A 23654-nucleotide genomic window follows, 5' to 3' on the forward strand; every position below is an offset into this window, starting at 1 on the left:
CACACCAGTTAGAATGGCCATCATTAAAAAATCAGGAAACAACAGGTGCTGGAGAGGATGTGGAGAAATAGGAACACTTTTACACTGTTGGTGGGACTATAAACTAGTTCAACCGTTGTGGAAGACAGTGTGGCGATTCCTCAAGGATCTAGAACTATAAATTTCCTTCTAAACACTGCTTTGGTTGCATTCCATACACTTTGGTATCTTGTGTGTATACTAGTTTTTAATCTCAATGTACATTCTAATTTCCCTTGTGGTGTCTTCTTTGATCAGTTGGTTGTTTAGGATTCTGTTGCTTCATTTTTGCTTATTAATGAATTTGCTTACTTTCCTTCTACCATTAATTTCTAATTTCATTCCATTGTGGTCGTAAAACATACTTTGTTTAATTTCAGTTATTTTAAAGTTATTGAGATTGGTTTTGTGGACTAATAGGTAGCCTGTCCTGGAGAATGCCTCATGCTGAGTTTCAGGACAGGGCTCTGGGTAACCTTGGCTGGCCCAGCTCTTTCCGCCATCTCACTTGTAATTTTCAGAATAGTGTAGAATGTGCCGAGAACACAGCACCCTGAGCTAAGGAGAAACTGTTTGGAACAATCTGGGCTCTATTTCTGTTCCTCCTAGAACAGGATGTCCTACAATGTTTTAGCACAGTAATCTAAGTTGTCTGTGTAGTATAAAACACAGAGCAGAGTGCTTTTGGGGATCCTCAGTTGCAGTGAGATGTGAGGCACTTGCAGAGACTCAGTCCGCCACCCTGGGCAGCTTTTCCAAGACGTAGGGACTGGCTTGCCATAATAATTCATAGCTTCTGCTGTCCCTTGCTACCTACCTGTGAGTAACTGAGTTGCTTTTCTTAATTTGTATGAGTGTTCTATCTCACTGGACTTCTGCAAGTGATAAAAATTACAGCCCAAGATGTAGTGTACAGAAGTGTTTCAACTTTTAGTTCTGGGGGTTGGCATTGTGATGATCTTTGTTATTCTCCATATAGTAGGAGTTCTCCTCTGGAATTGGTAAATGGCTCATGGTGAACCTGGTCCAAAGGACTTGTGAAGAATGTATATTCTGCTGTTGTTCTGTGGAGTGTTCTATAAATATAATTTAGGTCCATCTGATTTACAGTGTTGTTCAAGTCTTCTGTTTTGTTAATATTATGTCTAGTTGTTCTATTCATTACTGAAAGTGAGGTATTGGACTCTTCACCTATTATTAATTGTATATTTCTCCTTCAGTTCTATCAGTTTTGCTTCATGTATTTTGAGGCTCTTGATCATTATGATTGCATACATATTTATAATAATCATATCTTCTTTATGGATTGACCCTTTTTTCATAAAATATCCTTTTTGTAAATAATTTTTAATTATTAAAGTTAAATTATAATTATTTAATTAATCCTTTTTAAAATAATAGTTTTAAGTCTATTTTATCTGACAGTAGTATAGTTACTCCAGTTCTCTTTTAGTTACTGCTTGTATGATATATCTTTTTCTATCCTTTTACTTTCAATCTAATTCTGTCTTTGAATTTGAAAATACATCTGTTGTAGTCAGCATGTAGTTGAATCATGTTTTTTATTCATTCTAATGGTCTCTGCTTTGAAGTAGAGTTTTAATCTATTTAAACTTAATGTAATTACTGATAAAGTAGGATATATGGCTGCTATTTTTAAATTTTTTTATATATGTCTTATGTAATTTCTGTTCCTTTATTACTCTATCACTGCTTTCTTTTGTGTTAAATAGGATTTTTCTAAAGTACTATTTTAATTCATGTGTAGTTTCTTTTGCTATCTATTTTTGTAGGATTATTAGTACCTAAATTTATAATAACCTAGTTTAATGTCTACTTAATCTCAATATTTTATAAAAACTTTGCTCTTATACAGTCCCATTCCCTCTTCTTTTTCTATTGTTGCTGTGCAAATTGTATCTTTATACACAGTATGCCCATCAGCACGGGTTTATAATTATTGCTTTTTTTATACCATTGTCTTTTAAATCAAACAGGAAAAATATTAGAAACAAAAATTCATCTATACTGTCTTTTATATCTACTTATGCAATCTGTTCGGTTCTCTTATCTCTGCATATGGATATGAGTTACTGTTGAGAATAATTTAATTTTAGCCTTAAGAACTACCTTTAGGTTAGTTCCAAGTCTTTGCTATTGTGAATAGTGCTGCAATAAACATATGCGTGCATGTGTCTTTATAGTAGAATTATTTATGTTCCTTTGGCTATATACCCTGTAATGGGGTTGCTGGGTCAAATGGTATTTCTAGTTCCAGATCCTTGAGGAATTGCCACACTGTCTTCCACAATGGTTGAACTAATTTACATTCCCACCAACAGTGTAAAAGCATTGATAGACTGGATAAAGAAAATGTGGCACACGTACACCATGGAATACTATGCAGCCATAAAAAGGATAAGTTCATGTCCTTCACAGGGACATGGATGAAGCTGGAAACCATCATTCTCAGCAAACTAACACAATAACAGAAAACCAAACACCGCATGTTCTTGCTCACAAGTGGGAGTTGAACAATGAGAACACATGGACACAGGGAGGGGAACATCACACACTGGGCCTATGGGAGGCTGGGGGGCTAGGGGAGGGATAGCATTAGGAGAAATACCTAATGTAGGTGATGGGTTGATGGGTGCAGCAAACTACCATAGCATGTGTATACCTATGTAACAAAACTGCACATTGTGCACATGTACACCAGAACTTAAAGTATATAAAAACAAAAAAAGAACTACCTTTATGATTTCTTATAGGGTAGGTCTTCTAATGACAAATTCTCTCAGTGTTTGATTATATGGGAATGTCTTAATTTTTCCCTCTTTTTTTGAAGGACAGTATTACCATATGGAGAATACTTGGTTGACAGTTTTTTCTTTATTCACTTTGAGAATGTCATTTCATTAATTTTAGGCCTCCATGATTTTTTTTAAATCAGAAATTAACTTAGTTTCTCATTTAATTATCTTAGTCTGCTAATGCTGCTCTAACAAGATATCTGATATTGGATAATTTGCAAAAAATAGAAATGTATTTCTCACAGCTCTGGAGGCTGAGAAGTCCAAGATCAAAGTGCTGGCATTTGATGTCTGGTGAGGGCCTTGTTGCCACATCCTCACATGGTGAAAAAAATGAAAGTGCAGAAAAAGGACAAGCTAGTTCCCTCCAGTTTTTGCATAAGGCACTAATTCCATAATGAGGACAAAGCCTTAATGGCCAATATCACCTCCTAAAATGACTCCACCTTTTACTTCACCTTTTAATACTGTTGCACTGGAGATTAAGTTTGAGCATGAATTTTGGAGGGGACGCAAACATTCAAATCATAGCAATACTATTGAGGATTCTTTATATGTGTTGAGCTTCTTCTCTCTTGTTGCTTTCATGGTTATTGCTTTGGCCTTGGCTTTTGGCAGTTTGCTTCTGAGATTTTTAAGTATACGTCTCTTGGAGTTTATTCTACTTTGATTTACCTGTACTTCTTGGATGTGTAGACTAATGTTTGGCATCAAATTTGGAAGTCTTGGCTTAATTTTTCAAATTTTATTTATGTCTTTTCTCTATCACCTCTGTTTTGACTCTCATTATACGTATATTGATGTATTTGATAGTGTCCCATAGGACTCTGAAGCTCTATTAATTTTTCTTCACTCTTCTTTCTTCCTGTTCTTCAGGCTGGATAATCTTGATTAATCTCCCTTCAAGTTTACTGATCCTTCTGCCAGTTGAGCCTTCTATTGAGTCCCCCTACTCAAGTTTTCATTTCAGCTATTGTACTCTCCAACTCAGAACTTTCTGTTTCTTTTTAAAAAATCCTATCTCTGTATTGATAATTTCTATTTGATGAGACGTTGTTTTTTTTCAGGTAGCATTCTGAAAATATTTAAAATAGCTATTTATAGAAAACATCTTTTCTAGTATATCTGATATCTGATATTCTTCACATAGAGTTTCTATCCTGTCATTTCACTCTTGTATATAGCCTATATTTTCTTGTTTCTTAGCATGTCCTGTAATAATTATTGAGAACTGGACATTTGAGTTGGTATAATGTGGAATCTCTGTAAATCAGATTTCTCCTATCCCTAGGGTTTGTTTGTGTTGCTGTTGTTCTATGTTTTATTTGTTTAATTCATTTCTGAACGAATTCCGTAAAATCTATATTCTTTGTCATGTGTGGCCACTAAAATCTTTACTCATTAGTGATCAGCTAATAATTAGATGGAGATTTACTTAAATGCCTGAAACCAGTAAGTCTCCTAGTCTTTGCTAAGGGAATCAGTGTGTGTGGTGGGGCTTGCCTTCAATGTCAGGCAGGCAGTTTACAGCTGTCTTAGTTCCAACTTCCTGATTACACAAGGCCTCAAACTCACCCAGAAGTGAGAACATAGGGCCTTCTTAGGTCTTTCCTGGGCATGTACATAAACCAATTTATAAGCGGCTTTCTGGATTCTGGGAAATATTTCAGAACTTTTTAAAACCTCCCATGGACATTTCACTCCCCAGGTTTTCTTTTTGGATGTTTTGTTCCACTTGTTTTGCCCCATGTGTTATCAAAACGTCAAGTAGTTATAATGTTAAACTACTGCTACTGATTGTTTTTGACAAATGCTGTAGGAAAAAGGCAGTTCACAAGGGTAGAGTTCTGAGTTGGGTCAAATAAAGATTTTCCATGCTCATGCATTAATTATATAAAAGGACAAAAAAAGACAAGATTTTGAGTGGGATTATTCAGGGAACTACCAATAGATGAAATGACAGTTTTCTGGGAAGAAGAACACCTTCCAGCCCTTTTTTTTTTTTTTTTTTTTTTTTTTTTTTTTTTTTTACTGTCCTGTGTCTACGAGGCTGTGGGCTTTCACCATGACTGCAGGGGGCTTGGTTTTTAAGGCTCTCAAAAGACTGGGGAACTGGGATGGGACTAGGACAAAATAAATACCACAGAGTTCACTGTTCTTACTGAGATTTAGCTGTTTTACTTGAGTAAATGATCTTGAGATTGTTGGAAGCCTTTGGTTAATCTCTAGAGTTCTGAAAGAGTAAAATTTAACTGTTTTTGTCAGAGTTTTTGTTGCTTTTATGAAGGAGATGTTTTCGTATGTCCTTACTCTGCCATTCTCAATGACATGTAGCAGCATTTCTTGAGATGGCATTCTTGTTTTCCAGGGGTTTTTGACTGAAACAAGTTATAGTCAGTAGTATATATTAACATAACAAATATTTTTATAATAAAATTGTATTTTTATTTGCTTATTTTTTAATCTAAGAAAAATATTTGTTGAAATTAAAAACTTCCTAAAAACAAAGCTTTTGACATGTTAATAGAATCCAAATGAGTTTTAAAACTTGTAGATATAACAGCTTGATCTATACAAGTCTCCAAATGATGAATTGGCCTTGAAACCATTAGATTGGAAAGAGAATGATTGTCCAAGTCACAGTCACTGTTATTATTCTTATGTTGATTATTATTGATTATAACAACTATGTATTGAGTTTTGCTATGTGAAATGTTCAATGCTATTTTCTGGGAGAAATACAAAGCAGAAGAAATCTATATTTGCAATTTAATACAAAAAATTCCATTACATCATTAATCACTATAGTTATCAGTCACCAATATTTAAACATATAAAATTTATTATTACGGATAAGTGAATAAATCAGATTCCTGTTTTACTTAAAGAAGAAACAGATATGACATATTACTAATTGATAAAAAAGATTTCCTGCATTATAGCTTTTATTTTATAATATACTGTACATAATTTTTAATAACGATGACAAAAGAAATGTAACCTTCCTTCTAATGTTTATTTACTGCTTTTATTTCTTTCCATACTATCTCTTTATGAATGCAAATAACACAAATTCTTTTGATTAATATGTTCATAATTTTAGAATGTGGGATAAGAAAAATAGTCTTTAAAGAAAACATGAACAAGAAAGTATTTGCTGATTCCCAGCTGTCAGATGCCAATGAGTCTGGTGATTCTTTCCATTGCAGTTCCGTGTGTGGGTGGTAATGTAGTCCAAGTTTTCCTTCCTTTTTCTGTTTCTTATCATGTTGGTTTTAGACTACTGCTGTTGGGTGCAGCTGAAACCCATCTCACATTGAGTAGGCCTGAAGACAATTTCTCCCTATATCCTTTTTAATCTAATTCCCCTATTGAGGGTAAGCATCTTTATTTCCACCCAAGTAAGAATCAATTGGCAAGTCTTTTGTTGCAAGATGAGAATTTGGTCCCCCCAAAATTAAAATGATAAATACTTTAACATCTACAAAAATGTTACGTTTCAGTGAGAGATCTGATGAGTAGACTTACTTTCAGAAAATGTTTCATGCAGTATTATATTTGAATGCTCCTTGTGGGTTCTCTTCCAAACCATAAATAGGTAACCCTCAAAGGAGTAAAGTGGAATATTAAATGTAAATGCTGATCCAAACTATTTACTTAGGTTTTGGGGGTCTTAAGACTGATTTGAACAAAATATTTAAAATGATTTTTTCCTTGATGCTTCTGGAAAATTACCTTCTTTTTGCATATGAACAAGAAGATTTTGAAGGGAACAGTGTCATCTTATAATCACTGTATCACTACCATTATAAGACTGTTTACAGAAAGAAAAAAATACAAATAAGCCTCCAATCTTAATTTAGCCAATAAAAATTCTTCATGTTTACTTACTAGAGCTAGAAAATAGGGGTATAATGGACTAGTGAATTTGATGTTTACTTCCTTTTATTTCCCTGTTCTTATAGTATAAACGCTGATAAGAGGAGCCATATTTAAAAAAAAAAAGACAAACTGAATTCTAAAAACTGTACTTTAGTGAGTTCCAAGCTTGTCTTCCTACTCTGTTAGATTCTGTGATGCTGATCTATGATTGAATCTTCCTTTAAACAAGGATAATGATATCTATTTCCCAAATTTTATATAGATTTTAGAAAATGTGAAGGTTAAAGTGCTATATACACATGAAGCATTATTGCAGATAATATATTGTAGATAATACTCATTTGTGCTACAAAGGAAAGAAATGCATTAAAAGCTGAGAAGGAGAAATAATGTTTTTAGCAACTATGCTGAAAACTTAGAGAATAAGATTCCAGACAGATGAGAGTGTATTATAAGCCAAATAAATTAATTTGTTTAATACACTTTTCTCAATAGTTTGTCAGTGAATCTGAAGTGCGGGTATCATTTTCTTCATATTCCAACCTGATAGACTTTCTTGGCACTGGTCGTTTTCACTATCATTATCTCTACCACCATCCCAACAATGTAAACAAATAATATTTAAGAAAGTCCCATCTTTATATGGTGCCATTTGTGGCAAACAGTGCTAAGCATTTACCAAACTAGTTTTCATTCTTCTTGGGCACATAGCTAAAACCACAGTTTCCAGCTTGCCTGGCAATGAGGAGATCCATGTGGCCAAGTTCTGAACAATAGAATGTGTGTGAAAGTGATGTAATGCAATTCAGATCTGAACTTAAAAATACTCCCCTTTATAACTCTTGAGCTTTTTTCCTGTCTTTAGCTTAACAGAGAGGGCTCCATGGATCCAGAAAAAGGGAGGGCCCAAGAGGAAAGGAGCCCAGGTTCCCCCAATAACTGAATGGAGTGACACGTAACTCTCCTTTCTCCAACAATCCACTCTCATTGAAATATGACTGAGTGAAATATTTTCACTGTGCTAACTCACTGAGATTTTGGAATTGTTTTTTATATCAGTTAGCCTATCTTTACTATTCTTACATTGTAGTATTCTATTGTCAGTTTAATATAATATTCTGGCTATCTATACTTTGAAAAGAACCTGTCTAGTCTATTTAGAGTTCAATTAGTTGGATAAATAACATTTGTAATGATTATCTGTCTGACAGGGTATGAACTAAATAACTGACTAGTCAATCAAATCTTCAAAAATCAACCTGGGTGTTTGGGTATTACATTTGTAAATATATAACCATAGTGCTTGCTTTCTGGGAGTTTAAGGTAAAACCTTCAGTTTCCATACTGACATATGAATGAGATGTTAAAAGTTGCTGTCTGGGTTTCTATTTTTGTGAGAGACTACTAAGCCTTGCAGTGGGAAAATAACCAGACACACAACTGCCAGTTGGCTTTATCTCTTTTAAGTATGGAAAATGATTGAAGGACAAAATGGAGAACTGCTGACATATTTGGCCAAGAAAAATGAGTTGAACAGAATTCCTGCCAATTTGAGCAAATGTTGCCTTCGACAACAAAGTTAAACAAACCGCAAAAAGATAAGTTTGGGTTTAACTATTGGAATGATGTTGGTTGCAATTTTCTTGAAGTTAAAAGGCAGACACTGCTGCTACACTTTGTAATGAAGCATATCTTATCCAACTCCAAAAATAAGCCTAAACAAGGATGATGACTACCAACAAGTTTGGAAGAGCCAAGATATTAAGCTTTCTAATAGGAAGTCCAAGCTTTCACATGCAGAACAATTAATAAGCTCTTTTGTCATCAGTCAAATGCACCTTTTCATCATAAAAGAAAAGATTATTAACAATATAATTGTAATGATGAACTTAAGACGCTTGAATTTCTGAATATTATAGCTGGAAAACTGCTATGCAAACAAAAATACTTAGAAACTGAATACTAGGTCGTCATTCAATATTCCAGTAAATACAGAGAACCATTGACACATGCCTCAGGAACATAAAAATATGCCGTTAAAACAGTTCATCAGAGGGACCAGTCTAAATTATATAATTATGGTACAAAAATGAAATCTCATAATACGGTGTGTTAAGAAGGGCAACTGCGTGTAGCTTCTCATTCTGAAAAAAGACAGAGCTCCATCTGTAAGGGGACATCTTTATAACCCTTGTATATACCTGCTTTCATGCTATTTTCTGTAAAATCAGTGATGATTCTGAAGAACCAGAGGCTGATACACTTCAGTCATTTGAAAGAGTCAACTTGAGTAAGGAATTGAAGGTTCTTGTTTTAGTCTGTTTTCTGCCGCTATAACAGAATAAATGCCACAGACTGAGTAACTTAAAGAGATTTATTTCCTGGAGTTCTGGAGGCTGGGAAGATCGAAATGGTTGTATCTGGTAAGGGCCTTCTTGCTGTGTTATAGCATGGCAGAAGGCATCACGTGGCAAGGGAGCACACAAGATGAGGAAAGAAAATTGAGTGAAACTCATTCTTTCTATCAGGAGTCCACTCCCATGATAACTAATTCACTTTGCATTAATTCATTCACAAAGGCAAAGCCTTCATGGCATAATCACCTCTTAATGGTGCCAGCTCTTAATACTATTACAATGGCAATTAAATTTCGACATGAGTTTTAAAGGGGACATTCATATCATAGCATTTGTGTACCTTAGTGATTGATTTTATCCTGTCACTAAAGAGAGGTAAGCTTTCGCCTGAAAATACTGGATCTTTTTCTCGTTGGTATTCTCTTACCCAGAAGGGTTAGCTTCCTGGAAATGGTAAGAGATGCAAACATTAAAGCCATTTCAAAAGTATGATTTTTGCTGAGACAACTGCCAGTTAAGATTCATAGATATAGATATAGATATTATGCCTATCAGAAAATGCCTAGTTAGTTGACCTAAATAACTAAGATTCACTAATTAAGTATAAAAGCAATAAACAAAATCAAACAATTAGTAGCTTTAATAAATGTGTACATATTGAAGTAACTAAAGTACCAAACCTTTATTTTGTAGATTAAGATAAAAATTAGAGGCAACTGACAAGATAATTCAGGAGAAAACATGTACATGGTGAATTAGTTTAAAAAGTGCATTATGACAGTTTTGGAAAAAATACAGACAAAAATAATGACATTAATTTTATTATTTGTTTTGTTAATAACAAAATGACCTTTATATAAAGATTTTCCCAGCAAATAGTCTAATGATCTTATATTAATACTTTAAAAATAGTTTCTAAAAAAGTTATCTTTTACCATTTATATCTCTTTTGAAAAGAAAGCACTTTTGTTAGACTTTCAGTGAGGTGAGAAAAATTGTTTTTATTCTTTCAAAGTCTCAGCATTGTTTCCAGATTTTATTCAGATGTTTTTCTGAAAATAATGGTGCATCAAAGAGGATAAAGGTGAGAACAAAAATCAGATGAAGCTTGTTAAAGGAGTATGGCACTGGTAAATAACCATGTTTGCATGCACTTTCTTTAAAAAAAAAAAAAACTTTTAAGTACAGGAGTACATGTGAAGGTTTGTTACATAGGTAAACTTGTGTCATGAGAGTTTGTTGTACAGATTATTTCATCACCCAAGCGTTAAGCCTCATACCCATTAGTTATTTTTCCTGATCCTCTCCTTCCTCCCACCCTCAACCCTCCAAAAGGCCCCAGTGTGTGTTGTTCCTTTCTATGTGTCCATGTGTTCTCATCATTTAGCTTCCACTTGTAAGTGAGAAAATGTGGTATTTGGTTTACTGTTTCCGCTTTAGTTTGGTAAAGATAATGGCCTCTAGCTCCATTCATGTCCCTGCAAAGGACATGATCTCGTTCTTTTTTATAGCTGCATAGTATTCCATGGTGTGTGTGTGTGTCTGTATGCATAGAACATTTCCTTTATATAGATAGATGATAGCTAGCTAGCTAGCTAGCTAGATACCACATTTTCTTTATCCAGTCCATCATTGATGAGCATTTAGATTGAAGACTATATGTCTTTGCTATTGTGAATAGTGCTGCAATAAACATACATGTTCATGTGTCTTTATAATAGACCAATTTATATTCCTTTGGGTATATACCCTGTAATGGGATTGCTGGGTTGAATAGTAATTCTGTCTTTTGGTCTTTGAGGAATTGCCACACCATCTTCCACAATGGCTGAACTAATTTACACCCCCACCAACAGTGTGTAAGCGTTCATTTTTCTCTGCAACCTCACAAGCATCCATTATTTTTTGACTTTTTAATTTTAATAATAGTCATTTTGACTGGTGTGAGATGGTAACCCATTGTTGTTTGATTTGCATTTCTCTAACAGTGATTTTGCATTTTTTTTCATTTGATTGTTGGCCACATGTATGTCTCCTTTTGAAAAGTGTCTGTTCATGTCCTTTGTCCACTTTTTCTTTCTTTTTTTTTATTATTATACTTTAGGTTTTAGGGTACATGTGCACAATGTGCAGGTTTGTTACATATGTAACCATGTGCCATGTTGTTTTGCTGCACCCATTAACTCGTCAGTGAGCATTAGGTATATATCCTAATGCTGTCCCTCCCCCCTCCCCCAACCCCACAACAGTCCCCGGAGTGTGATGTTCCCCTTCCTGTGTCCATGAGTTCTCATTGTTCAATTCCCACCTATGAGTGAGAACATGCGGTGTTTGGTTTTTTGTCCTTGCGATAGTTTACTGAGAATGATGGTTTCCAGTTTCATCTATGTGCCTACAAAGGACATGAACTCATCATTTTTTATGGCTGCATAGTATTCCATGGTGTATATGTGACACATTTTCTTAATCCAGTCTATCGTTGTTGGACATTTGGGTTGGTTCCAACTCTTTGCTATTGTGAATAGTGCCACAACAAACATACCTGTGCATGTGTCTTTATAGCAGCATGATTTATAGTCCTTTGGGTATATACCCAGTAATGGGATGGCTGGGTCAAATGGTATTTCTAGTTCTAGATCCCTGAGGAATCGCCACACTGACTTCCACAATGGTTGAACTAGTTTACAGTCCCACCAACAGTGTAAAAGTATTCCTATTTCTCCACATCCTCTCCAGCACCTGTTGTTTCCTGACTTTTTAATGATGGCCATTCCAACTGGCGTGAGATGGTATCTCACTGTGGTTTTGATTTGCATTTCTCTGATGGCCAGTGATGATGAGCATATTTTCATGTGTTTTTTGGCTGCATAAATGTCTTCTTTTGAGAAGTGTCTGTTCATGTCCTTTGCCCACTTTTTGATGGGGTTGTTTGTTTTTTTCTTGTAAATTTGTTTCAGTTCATTGTAGATTCTGGATATTAGCCCTTTGTCAGATGAGTAGGTTGCAAAAATGTTCTCTCATTCTATAGGTTGCCTGTTCACTCTGATGGTAGTTTCTTTTGCTGTGCAGAAGCTCTTTAGTTTAGTTAGATCCCATTTGTCAATTTTGGCTTTTGTTGCCATTGCATTTGGTGTTTTAGATATGAAGTCCTTGCCCACACCTATGTCCTGAATGGTATTGCCTAGGTTTTCTTGTAGGATTTTAATGGTTTCAGGTCTAACATTTAAGTCTTTAATCCATCTTGAATTAATTTTTGTATAAGGTGTAAGGAAGGGATCCAGTTTCAGCTTTCTACATATGGCTAGCCTGTTTTCCCAGCACCATTTATTAAATAGGGAATCCTGTCCCCATTTCTTGTTTTTGTCAGGTTTGTCAAAGATCAGATAGTTGTAGATATGTGGCATTATTTCTGATGGCTCTATTCTGTTCCATTGATCTATGTTTCTGTTGTGGTACCAGTACCATGCTGTTTTGGTTACTGTGGCCTTGTAGTATAGTTCGAAGTCAGGTAGCGTGATGCCTCCAGCTTTGTTCTTTTGGCTTAGGATTGACTTGGCGATGCGGGCTCTTTTTTGGTTCCATATGAACTTTAAAGTAGTTTTTTCCAATTCTGTGAAGAAAGTCATTGGTAGCTTGATGGGGATGGCATTGAATCTATAAATTACCTTGGGCAGTGTGGCCATTTTCACGATATTGATTCTTCCAACCCATGAGCATGGAATGTTCTTCCATTTGTTTGTATCCTCTTTTATTTCATTGAGCAGTGGTTTGTAGTTCTCCTTGAAGAGGTCCTTCACTTCCCTTGTAAGTTGGATTCCTAGGTATTTTATTCTCTTTGAAGCAATTGTGAATGGGAGTTCACTCATGATTTGGCTCTCTGTCTGTGATTGGTGTACAAGAATGCTTCTGATTTTTGTACTTTGATTTTGTATCCTAAGACTTTGCTGAAGTTGCTAATCAGCTTAAGGAGATTTTGGCCTGAGACAATGGGGTTTTCTAGATATACAATCATGTCATCTGCAAACAGGGACAATTTGACTTCCTCTTTTCCTAATTGAATACCCTTTATTTCCTTCTCCTGCCTGATTGCCCTGGCCAGAACTTCCAACACTATATTGAATAGGAGTGGTGAGAGAGGGCATCCCTGTCTTGTGCCAGTTTTCAAAGGGAATGCTTCCAGTTTTTGCCCATTCAGTATGATATTGGCTGTGGGCTTGTCATAGATAGCTGTTATGATTTTGAGGTATGTCCCATCAATACCTAATTTATTGAGAGTTTTTAGCATGAAGCATTGTTGAATTTTGTCAAAGGCCTTTTCTGCATCTATTGAGATAATCATGTGGTTTTTGTCTTTGGTTCTGTTTATATGCCGGATTACATTTATTGATTTGCGTATGTTGAAGCAGCCTTGCATCCCAGGGATGAAGCCCACTTGATCATGGTGGATAAGCTTTTTGATGTGCTGCTGGATTTGGTTTGCCAGTATTTTATTGAGGGTTTTTGCATCAATGTTTATCAAGGATATTGGTCTGAAATTCTCTTTTTTGGTTGTGTCTCTGCCAGGCTTTGGTATCAGGATGATGCTGGCCTCATAAAATGTGTTAGAGAGGATTCCCTCTTTTTCTATCGATTGGAATAGTTTCAGAAGGAATGGTACCAGTTCCTCCTTGTATCTCTGGTAGAATTCGGCTGTGAATCCATCAGGTCCTGGATTCTTTTTGGTTGGTAAGCTATTGATTATTGCCACAATTTCAGAGCCTGTTATTGGTCTATTCAGAGATTCAACTTCTTCCTGGTTTAGTCTTGGGAGGGTGTATTTGTCGAGGAATTTATCCATTACTTCTAGATTTTCTAGTTTATTTGCGTAGAGGTGTTTGTAGTATTCTCTGATGGTAGATTGTATGTCTGTGGGATCAGTGGTGATATCCCCGTTTTCATTTTTTATTGCATCTGTTTGATTCTTCTCTCTTTTCTTCTTTATTAGTCTTGCTAGCGGTCTATCAATTTTGTTGATCTTTTCAAAAAACCAGCTCCTGGATTCATTAATTTTTTGAAGAGTTTTTTATGTCTCTATTTCCTTTAGTTCTGCTCTGATTTTAGTTATTTCTAGCCTTCTGCTAGCTTTTGAATGTGTTTGCTCTTGCTTTTCTAGTTCTTTTAATTTTGATGTTAGGGTGTCAATTTTGGATCTTTCCTGCTTTCTCTTGTGGGCATTTAGTGCTATAAATTTCCCTCTACACACTGCTTTGAATGTGTCCCAGAGATTCTGGTATGTTGTGTCCTTGTTCTCATTGGTTTCAAAGAACATCTTTATTTCTGCCTTCATTTCATTATGTACCCAATAGTCATTCAGGAGCAGGTTGTTCAGTTTCCATGTAGTTGAGCAGTTTTGAGTGAGTTTCTTAATCCTGAGTTCTAGTTTGATTGCACTGTGGTCTGAGAGACAGTTTGCTGTAATTTCTGTTCTTTTACATTTGCTGAGGAGAGCTTTACTTCCATCTATGTGGTCAATTTTGGAATAGGTGTGGTGTGGTGCTGAAAAAAATGTATATTCTGTTGATTTGGGGTGGAGAGTTCTGTAGAGTCTATTAGGTCCACTTTGTGCATATCTGAGTTCAATTCCTGGATATCCGTGTTAACTTTCTGTCTCATTGATCTGTCTAATGTTGACAGTGGGGTGTTAAAATCTCCCATTATTATTGTGTGGGAGTTTAAGTCCCTTTGCAGGTCATTCAGGACTTGCTTTATGAATCTGGGTGCTCCTGTGTTGGGTGCATATATATTTAGGATAGTTAGCTCTTCTTGTTGATCCCTTTAGCATTATGTAATGGCCTTCTTTGTCTCTTTTGATCTTTGTTGGTTTAAAGTCTATTTTATCAGAGACTAGGTTTGCAACCCCTGCCTTTTTTTGTTTTCCATTTGCTTGATAGATCTTCCTCCATCCCTTTATGTTGAGTCTATATGTGTCTCTGCACATGAGATGGGTTTCCTGAATACAGCACACTGATGGGTCTTGACTCCTTATCCAGTTTGCCAGTCTGTGTCTTTTAATTGGAGCATTTAGCCCATTTACATTTAAAGTTAATATTGTTATGTGTGAATTTGATCCTGTCATTATGATGTTAGTTGGTTACTTTGCTTGTTAGTTAATGCAGTTTCTTCCTAGCCTCGATGGTCTTTACAATTTGGCATGTTTTTGCAGGGGCTGGTACCAGTTGTTCCTTTCCATGTTTAGTGCTTCCTTCAGGAGCTCTTTTAGGGCAGGCCTGGTGGTGACAAAATCACTTAGCATTTGCTTGTCTGTAAAGTATTTTATTTCTCCTTCACTTATGAAGCTTAGTTTGGCTGGATATGAAATTCTGGGTTGAAATTTCTAAGAATGTTGAATATCAGCCCCCACTCTCTTCTGGCTTGAAGAGTTTCTGCTGAGAGATCAGCTGTTAGTCTGATGGGCTTCCCTTTGTGGGTAACCCGACCTTTCTCTCTGGCTGCCCTTAACATTTTTTCCTTCATTTCAACTTTGGTGAATCTGATAGTTATGTGTCTTGGAGTTGCTCTTCTCGAGGAGTATCTTTGTGGCGTTCTCTGTATTTCCTGAATCTGAATGTTGGCCTGCCTTGCTAGATTGGGGAAGTTCTCCTGGATAATATCTTGCAGAGTGTTTTCCAACTTGGTTCCCTTCTCCTCGTCTTTTTCAGGTACACCAATCAGATGTAGGTTTGGTCTTTCTTTTCACATAGTCCCAAATTTCTTGGAGGCTTTGTTTGTTTCTTTTTATTCTTTTTTCTCTAAACTTCCCTTCTCACTTCATTTCATTCATTTCATCTTCCATCACTGATACCCTTTCTTCCAGTTGATCGCATCAGCTACTGAGTCTTCTGCAATCTTCGCATAGTTCTCGATACTTGGCTTTCAGCTCCATCAGCTCCTTTAAGCCCTTCTCTCCATTGGTTATTCTAGTTATCCATTCGTCTAATTTTTTTTGAAAGTTTTTAACTTCTTTGCTATTGTTTTGAATTTCCTCCCGTAGCTCAGAGTAGTTTGATCGTCTGAAGCCTTCTTCTCTCAACTCGTCAAAGTCATTCTCCATGCAGCTTTGTTCCGTTGCTGCTGAGGAACTGCATTCCTTTGGAGGAGGAGAGATGCTCTGCTTTTTAGAGTTTCCAGTTTTTCTGCTCTGTTTTTTCCCCTCCTTTGTGATTTTATCTACTTTTGGTCTTTGATGATGGTGATGTACAGATGGGTTTTTGGTGTGGATGTCCTTTCTGTTTGTTAGTTTTCCTTCTACCAGACAGGACCCTCAGCTGCAGGTCTGTCTGTTGGAGTTTGCTAGAGGTCCACTCCAGACCCTGTTTGGCTGGATGTCAGCAGCGGTGGCTGCAGAACAGCAGATTTTCATGAGACCACAAATTCAGCTGTCTGATAGTTCCTCTGGAAGTTTTGTCTCAGAGGAGTACCCGGCTGAGTGAGTTGTCAGTCTGTCCCTACTGGGGGGTGCCTCCCAGTTAGGCTGCTCCGGGGTCAGGGACCCACTTTAGGAGGCAGTCTGTCCGTTCTCAGATGTCCAGCTGTGTGCTGGGAGAACTACTACTCTCTTCAATGCTGTCAGTCAGACAGGGACATTTAAGTCTGCAGAGGTTCCTGCTGAATTTTTGTTTGTCTGTGCCCTGCCCCTAGAGGTGGAGCCTACAGAGGCAGGCAGGCCTCCTTGAGCTGTGGTGGGCTGCACCCAGTTTGAGCTTCCTGGCTGCTTTGTTTACCTAAGCAAGCCTGGGCAATGGCGGGCATCCCTCTCCCAGCCTCGCTGCCACCTTGCAGTTTGATCTCAGACTGCTGTGCTAGCAATCAGGAGACTCCATGGGCATAGGACCCTCTGAGCCAGGTGCGGGACACAATCTCCTGGTGTGCCCTTTTCCAGGCCTGTTGGAAAAGTGCAGTATTAGGGTGGGACTGACCTGATTTTCCAGGTGCCGTCTGTTACCCCTTTCTTTGACTAGGAAAGGGAACTCCCTGACCCCTTGTGCTTCCCGAGTGAGGCAATGCCTTGCCCTGCTTCGGCTCGTGCACAGTGCGCTTCACCGACTGTCCTTCACCCACTGTTTGTCACTCCCTAGTGAGATGAACCCGGTACCTCAAACAGAAATGCAGAAATCACTCATCTTCTGTGTCTCTCTGGCTGGGAGCTGTAGACCGGAGCTGTTCCTATTCGGCCATCTTGGCTCCACCCCTCCTTTGTCCACTTTTTAATGGAGTTGTTTTGTCAGGTCTCTTGAAAACCAGATAGTCGTAGGTGTGTGGTCTTATTTCTGGGCTCTCTATTCTGTTTCATTGGTCTGTGTGTCTGTTTTTGTGCCAGTACCATGCTGTTTTGGTTACTGTACCCCGTGGCATAGTTTGAAGCCTGGTGAGGTTTGAAGTCAGCTTTGTTCTTTTTGCTGAGGATTGCCTTGGCTATTTGGGCTTTTTTTTGGTTCTATGTGAATTTTAAAATAGTTTTTTCTAATTCTGTGAAGAATGCCAACAGTAGCTTAATAGAAATAGTATTGAATTTATTCAATGTTTGTTTCATGGGGGTTTGTTGTACAGATTATTTCAACAAATTGCTTTGAGCAGTATGGCCATTTTAATATTGATTCTCCCTATCCATGAGCATAGAATGTTTTTCCATTTGTTTGTGCCATCTCTATTTCTTTGAGCAGTGGTTTGTAGTTCTCTTTGTAGAGATCTTTCACCTCCCTAGTATTCCTATGTATTTTTGTTATTGTTGCTATTGTGAATGGGAGTTTGCTTCTAATTTGGCTCTCTGCTTAACTGCTGTTGGTGTATAGAAATGTTCATGATTTTTCACATTAATTTTGTATCCTGAGACTGCTGAGGATTACCAGTTTAAGAAGCTATTGGGCTGAGGCTGTAGGGTTTTCTAGATATAGGATCATGTCACCTGCAAACAAGGATAGTTTGACTTCCTCTCTTCCTATTTGGATGCCCTTTTTTCTTGTTCTTGCATGATTGCCCTAAGACTTCAAATACTGTGTTGAATAGAAGTGCTGAGAGAGGGCACCGTTGTCTTGTGTCAGTCTTCAAGGGGAATGCTTCCAGCTTTTTCTCCTTCAGTATGATGTTGACTGTGGGTTTGTCATAAACAGCTCTTATATTTTGAGGTATGTTCCTTCAATACCTAGTTTATTGAGAGTTTTTAACATAAATAGATGTTGAATTTTATCAAAAGCCTTTTGGTTTTGTCTTTAGTTCTGTTTATGTGATGAATCACATTTATTGATTTACGTATGTCAAACCAACCTTGCATCCCAGGGATAAAGTCTACTTGACATAGTGGATAAGCTTTTTGATATGTTGCGAGATTCAGTTTACCACTATTTTGTTGAAGATTTTTGCATGAATGTTCATCAAGGATATTGGCCTAAAGTTTTCTTTTTTGTTATATCTCTGCCTGGTTTTGGTATCAGGATTATGCTGGCTTGATAGAATGAGTTAGGGAGGAATTCCTCCTCCTTAATTTTTTGGAACAGTTTCAGTAGGAATGGCACCAGCTCTTCTTTGTACATCTCATAGAATTCAGCTGTGAATCTGTCTGGTCCTGGGGTTTTTTGGGTTGGTAGGCTATTACTGCCTCAATTTCAGAGCTCATTATTGGTCTGTTCAGAAATTCAGTTTCTTCTGTTTTCAGTATTGAGAGGTTTTATGTGTCCAGGAATTTATCCATTTCTTCCAGATTTTCTATTTATCTGCATAGAGGCGTTCATAATATTCTTTAATAGTGTTTGTATTTCTATGGGGTCAGTGGTAATAGCCCCCTTGTCATTTCCACTTGGGTTTACTTGAATCTTCTCTCTTTTCTTCTTTATTACTCTAGCTAGTGGTCTATTTTACTAATTAAAAAAAACAGCTCCTGGTTTCATTGATCTTTTGAATTTGTGTTTGTGTGTGTTTTTGTGTGTGTGTGTGTGAATTTCCTTCAGTTCGGCTCTGATTTTGGTTATTTTTTTGTCTTCTGATAGCTTTGGGATTTCTTTGCTCTTGGTTCTCTAGTTCTTTTAGTTGTGATGTTAGATTATTAACTTGAGATCTTTCTAACTTTTTGATGTGAGCATTTAGTGCTATGAATTTCCCTCTTAACACTGCCTTAGCTGTGTTCCAGAGATTCTGGTATGTTATATCTTTGTTCTCATTAGTTTCAAAGAACTTCTTGATTTCTGCCTCAATTTCATTATTTACTCAAAAGACATTCAGGAGCAGGTTATTTCATTTTTATGTAATTGTAGGGTTTGAGTGAATTTTTTAGTCTTGATTTTGAATTTGATTGTGCTGTGGTTCAAGAGACTGTTAAGATTTCAGGTTTTTTGCATTTGCTGAGGAGTGTTTTACTTCTGATTTTATGACTGACTTTAGAATATGTGCTGTGTAGTGATAAGAATGTATATTCTGTTGTTTTTGGGTGGAGAGCTCTGTAGATATCTATCAGGTCCGTTTGCTCCAGTGCTGAGTTCAGGTCCTGAATATCTTTGTTAATTTTCTATCTTGATGATCTTTCTAATATTGTCAGCGGAGTGTTAAAGTCTCCCACTATTTTTGTGTGGAAGTCTAAGTTTCTTTCAACCTCTGTAAGAACTTGCTTTATGAATCTGGGTAGAACAGTATTGGGTGCATATATATTTAGAAAAGTTCTCTCTGCTTGTTGAATTGAACCCTTATGTAATGTCCTTTTTTGCCTTTTTGGATCTTTGTTGACTTGAAGCCTGTTTTGTCACAAACTAGGATTGCAACATCTGCTTATGGGCTCAAAATAAAGGGATGGAGAAAAATCGACCAAGCAAATGGAAAACAGAAAAGAGCAACTTGCTTCCTGAAAATTCATGGTAAGTTAACTAAAGCCTACTGCCCCTTCTTCAGAAGTCATTAATCTTATTTGTTTTACATGTAATTACTTTGTATGTTGCCATCCAGCAGCTTCCCCTTCCCCACTCAGTTTTCTTAGTCAGGGTTAAGCATCCACATTCAAATGTACTGGGAAGCACATGCAAGAATATGCTGTGTTCAGGGACAGCTTCCTATGAGGAGGAGGATGTTTATCTTCATAGCAGATGATAGTTGGGGCTTCCACCCTGTTTATCTATATTTGTACTAAAGTCTGACGACACCTTAAATTGTTTTTCTTCATGTGCTTCTTTAAATAATTGTTTAATCATTTAAATTTTTAAAAATTTTAAAAAATATGTAATTAAAAGCAATAGAAAGAATGAGAATATTGTGTTATTTTTATACAGTTAAACATAAATACATTTTTCTCTAGTTAACTTAGAAAACAAATTGCCTGGATTCAAGTTTTGGCTCCACAACTTACTAGCTGTGTGGCCAAATTATTTAACCACTATAAACTTTAATTTTGTTTATAAAATAAGGATAATAATCCTACCTATCATTTAAGATTATTGTGAGGATTAAATGAGAAACTGCTTGGAATGTGTGTTGTATATTGAATGACACATAAGAAACATTCAGTAAATATTAGTCCCAACTACAAATTCTTTAGCAGGTCTTTTTGATATTCACTTACAATCCCTCCACAAAAGCACGATGAAGCTCTGAGCCAGATGCAACTAAAGGAATTCATTCCATGTCACCTTTTACAAGAACCTGCCTGCATGATGCATGGGCTCCATGCTCCTCTAAGTTCATGGTAGTCTTTCTCAACCGGTTGTTTCTGAAACTGCTCAGAGTTTAGGCCTGAGAGTCCTCACCATGTATATTTCTAAGGAACGTTGGCTTTTCTTCAATATGCCAAATAAAATATTGAAGCCAACTTCTTGTTGCATAGAAAAGAGGTTCTTCATCTGCCAGCATTTCTTCCCCGGTTATGCTTAATGCTTGCTTTCTTGCACCTGCTTCAGATTTTGCTTAAATTAATCTCAGGGAGCCCTTTCCAAACCTGACCATTTAAAATTGTAACATCTGCCCTTTTCTTCCAACCCTCCAATTCCAATCTTTTCCTTTCTGATTAATTTACATATAACATTTATCATGTTCTGACAGTTTGTTTTGTTCATATTTCTTTTTACTGATTTTTACTATCTTCTACTAGAATGTAAAATCAAAGTGGGCAGGGAAATTTTGTCTGTCTCACCCACTGCTCTATTCTAAGGGCCTAGAACAGCACTTGGCACATAGTAAACACCCAAATACTTGACATGAATGAATGAATGAATGAATGGAGTTGTCTTGTTCCTTCTTTCTTTCCCTCTCCTCTCTCCCCTCCCTTCTCTAATCTAAGAATTATTTTATTAATTAGATGTTCTTATTTTTTGCCTCTGCTCTACTGTAATATGGAGAGTATGGTTTTATAATGCAATGTTTTCAGAGGGGTAAGTCATTTCAAATTGGTTCCTAAGGACAAAAAAAAGCCACCTTAATTTGGAGACCATGAGTGCCTTTCTCTCACCGGTATAATGCCATTAGACACTTCCTCTGGGTCTAGCAGTTTAGGACTTTAACTATTGCATCCTTCATTATGTCACCCACCTAAACTTTGAGTACCACCTCAATGGAACAGTAGCAACTGTGTTTAAATATAGGCATGATCTAAGTTTTATGATGTTTCTTGGAAAACTAGCATCACTATTCTCTGTGCATGTGCTATGAAGGGCATACCAAGGAAGTAAAAGTTCCCAAGGTGTATATCAATTTTTGTTTAACTGCCAAGCTACTGTATTTCATTAAAAGAAATCTTTACCTTTTAACGAATTTCCCAAGCTGCTTCTGCCAATGGTATATACTGTTGCTCAACTAAATAAAGCAGCTTTGAAATTTTCAAAACCTCTTTTTGGCTGCTCAAGATAGTTGTATTCCCTGGGATGTGTACTCCAAATGGATTAAACAGACTTTAACATTACTCTACTTGTTATAGATCAAATTCCTGCCTGAGGGAGCAGATGATTTGAACAGTGCTGACTGAATCTGCATGACATGGACCCTCCAGACCATCTGAAAAGACTCCACACTCTGTGTTATATTTCCCACCTGCATGTTTTCTCTCGTCCTCCCCACCTGCCCATCTTCTCTTTCCCTGCCTCTGCCACCTCCTCTTTCTTCTTCCTCTTCTGAACATTTCTAAGAAGGTATGTTCTTCCTTACATATTGTTCTTTTTCTATATAATCCTAAAAATTTAGAGCTAAAATGGCCCTTAAAGACTACCCAGTCAGTAGTGTGAATGCAGATCCATGAACATTCCCTTATTTACTCAGTGTGTATTTATTGACTGCTCAATGTGTCCTAGACATAGTTGCCAGGCTACAGGGGTTAGTTGCTAAAGTCAATAGACAAAGATTGCAAGCTTTCCAGCTGCAATGGAAACTCTACTCTCACTCAAAATGGATTTCAAACTGCAAACAAAAGATGAAGCTCATTTCAAAGGTCAACAAAGATATCTTTCTGAAATGAAATGTGAGAACTTATTTATAGACACAAGGTTTCATCTCAGTAGAACACATAGAAAATTCCTAAGAGTTTTAAAGACTTGAAAGATGTAAAAATGTGGGAAAAAGTTACAACTTTATGAAGATAATTTCCAGATTGATGTGAGTCTTATCTGGCTTCCAGCCATGACCTAAACAAGTACTTCTTCTACAAATAATGAATTGTCTAAGGTTTCCCAATACAATCCTATGTGGCTAGCCCCACGGTTTTGAGAAACCTGGGAATATTATGGACTTTCTCAGGGAAGATATTAAATATAAACTCAGAGATTAGACATTGATGTTTGAATAAATGCATTATAAAAGCAATGAGCAATTCACAAATTGGCATATATGAAGTCTCTCCTACAACTAGGAATCAAGTCAAATTAGTGATAAAGAAAGGCTTTCCTGCAATAATAATTAATACCAACTCACTCATATCTGTAGGAGATGCAATAATATGATATTTTGGTTTTCAAAATATGTAAAAATCCAAAAGTTAGCGGAACTTGACTTATCAGGAACTGTTGAAATTACTTTCTTGAAAATTACCCTAAATATTTGCAGTTCTTTAAATATATTGTGCTGCCTTGTATGCCAGTGTTTTACATGCCCCTCTCCTTTCATTTATAGGCTGCACCTCCTCTTCAATCTACTCTCCTGTGTGATTCCTACTAGCTTGTTAAGATTTAGTAGAGAGGCCACTCCTTCTTGCAGCGTGTTCCCTTCTTAAATGGTTCCCTAGCAACCAGTGCTTCACCTTTACCACTGCAGGTGTCATAACCATCTAATATTGCTTGTCTATTTATCTATGTCCCTTCTAGAATAAGAACTCCCTAAATATAACAACCGTGCTTACTCATCACTAAAATTCTCAAGGCCTCACCAATTTCCTGGCACATCAATGGAGCCTAATAAATATTTCTTAAATGTTGATTGTTACTGAATGAAGATAAAAGAAGCCAGGATTAACATGAATTTAGTGTTTACTTTATATTCTTACTTCAAATTCAGCAGCCTAATCTTTGTTTTATTATTTAAGAGATTGCAATAATAATGCCTCTAGTGTTTCATGGTTAATTATGATATTTACTTCAACTTTTCATTC

The 23654-nt window shown here is 36.6% G+C and overlaps 1 protein-coding gene and 1 long non-coding RNA gene across 2 annotated transcripts in view; one reads left to right on the top strand and one right to left on the bottom strand.

Annotated features, from left to right (window-relative positions):
* The window catches only part of LOC134732827 (uncharacterized), a 243876-nt gene that overhangs the window by 33596 nt on the left and 186626 nt on the right, over nt 1–23654 (bottom strand). The window lies entirely within an intron of this gene.
* Nucleotides 797–22201, top strand: LOC134732872 (uncharacterized). Its single transcript, XR_010116398.1, has 3 exons — nt 797–837; nt 19850–19950; nt 21996–22201. It is a non-coding gene; the product is annotated as an uncharacterized lncRNA (long non-coding RNA).

Source organism: Symphalangus syndactylus, chromosome 17, assembly GCF_028878055.3.
Source record: "Symphalangus syndactylus isolate Jambi chromosome 17, NHGRI_mSymSyn1-v2.1_pri, whole genome shotgun sequence".
NCBI classification, from domain to species: domain Eukaryota; kingdom Metazoa; phylum Chordata; class Mammalia; order Primates; family Hylobatidae; genus Symphalangus; species Symphalangus syndactylus.